Below are 2,541 nucleotides of genomic sequence, written 5' to 3'. Positions count from 1 at the left end.
ATATGTATTGTTGAGCTGTGAGCGTTTATAATATCTGTCCAATGGTTTTGATTGGTGTGAAAATATAATATACCTTGGCGATCTGTGTATGTTTTCAATCTGAGCGTGTGCGTTGGTTAGTTGAACGTACGGGTATAGCCCATCTATAGAGTTCAAAATTTCCATTGGTACCAAATTTTTCGTTTTCTCGTATTCCAGGGGTGTTGAAGGAACTACCAAGCCCAGAAGTTTTAGTTTTAATATTAGCAAGTGCGAGTCTACATTTGCATACATGAGTATATACACATCACTACCTTCCCTCTGCCGATCCAATTCATATATCATATATCTCTCAAGCTTACACATCTGGTGTTGGGTCTGTCTGTTCGAATACCTGGTTAGATGAACTGGTCGTGTAGTATTCCTGTATTCATTGAGCTGATTGTTTGACGTTTAGGCTGCGGATGGTGTGCCAAGCGAAGCGCCGGAGTCCACTGCAGAACCGACTGAGGCCAGCGAAACACAGTTTGAAAAGGACGAGAAGAGCGAGACTACCGCTATTACACGAACTGGTATGATATCCAGATTTAAATGGGCTGTGAAGTATCTATTAAGTACAAATATGGTACGTGGCCTTTTGTATAGATATGGGCGTTGGCCAACCGTATATGTTTATTTGTACAGATGAGATACTTCGACAGCTATATCCGAAGCCATATACATTTTTTTATCATAGGTACATACACTTCTGTATATGAGTTCACATACATGTATGCCACTCACACTTCGACAACTATATTCGATTTCGTATACCTATATGATACTTAAAACCTACTGCGTGTATAGTACTTCTATAAGTACATACAATCCCACACACGCTTGGACGTACTATTCGCACAGGTTGATAGTTGTATAATCCGCATGTTTTCTTTGTTGTCTGGAAGGGATGTGATTGTGTGTTCTGTTGCATTGGGGACAGTCCAACCGTCTCCCATGGTATACCTGTCTGGTGAGTTGCAGTACGTTATCGGTAAATACCTGATGACGTACATTTCGGTTTTGATACTGGCCTGGTGTTTTACGGTATGTTTTTTGGGAAAGTCTGGTAATTAACGTTACGTTATACGTGAAGGCCTTGTGATTTACAATACGTTTTCGGTCCGCACCTAAACGCACCCTATTATGGACAATATACGTCCAGAGCTGTTAGGCAGTATAGCAGTGTATCTATAGCGCACGACTACTCGATCGGGTTATTTCACACCTATCCTCTCCTATTATTAATGTTTATACCTCTAGACAGGTACGCTTTCGCGCCCTATCATTTCTCACCTTATACCAGAGTAGATGCGTTGAGTTGGAACCGAACTTACAGTCCATAAACGTAATTATCTATCCGTATTTCCCACGTCTACAACTCTAAGTCGCGTATAAATTCACAATGGACTATCGCATCCTTCCAAACAGAACTATCAAAGTATAGTTCTGAGCAAGTACGTTTTTGGGCCCCACTATCGCCTTCGCGTGATCTCCTACATATTATCCGTTTACGCTTTCCTACCCCACCTCCTCCCAACACCCTCTACAGGTCTAGACAAGTACGTTTTCGGGCCCCACTATCGTCTGACGCCGAAACAGATGCGCACATCACCCGAGCGTAGGCCTATGCCTGCAGAGGATTACCACACAGTTTATATACAAGGCATACGATGGCACACCACAGACCAGCAACTGGAGGATGCGTTCAAGACACTCGGGGTCACGGACTTTGCGCAGCACCGCTTTATCGGTATGGTGTACGGGTGTATGGACGATACATACGTGCGTATATGTATGTATGTATGTATCTGTGTATGTATGTATATATGTATATGTATATACATATACGTATACATATATATATTATACATATATATTATATATAAATATATATATATATATATATATATATATATATGTATATAATACATTTATGACATTAATTAATTATGCATATGTACATATATGTTTACCCACTTATCAAGTCAAAGCCGGTCGTGCCTATGAGCTGGATAATCAATTTCAAACTGCATGCATCTGATGTCAAGGATATCATCGTGCACCATCCTTCACAAAATAGCCTCCAATCAGTTTCGTTCGTTGTTAAAATCTCACTCTACTCCGCCACCCCATCTCAACAGAGGATAAAAACAACGGCAAATGCCTTTCAGCCGTATTGTGCGATTTCAACTCTTCCGAGAGTGCTGAGATCGTAGTAAACAAATTAGGGGAAATTTCCTTCAGCGGAGTATCTGATCCTGTGACTTGTACCATACTTAGCACGGAACAGGTACTTGGCTTATATGTAGGCGTGAGACTTGTACATAAACATGACTATATAGTGCACACCGGTGGGCGACAGCTCAGTGTGTGGCGTTCATGATACCTCCTTTTCAGTTTTGTGTTTTGTATATATATATATATATATGTGTGTGTGTATGTGTGTGTGTGTGTGTGTGTATGTATGTATATATATATATATATATATATATATATATATATATATATGTGTGTGTAGTAGTA

The sequence above is a fragment of the Sphaeroforma arctica genome (genome assembly GCF_001186125.1).
Source record: "Sphaeroforma arctica JP610 unplaced genomic scaffold supercont1.677, whole genome shotgun sequence".
Lineage (NCBI taxonomy): Eukaryota > Ichthyosporea > Ichthyophonida > Sphaeroforma > Sphaeroforma arctica.
Note: the sequence above shows the minus strand (reverse complement) of the source record.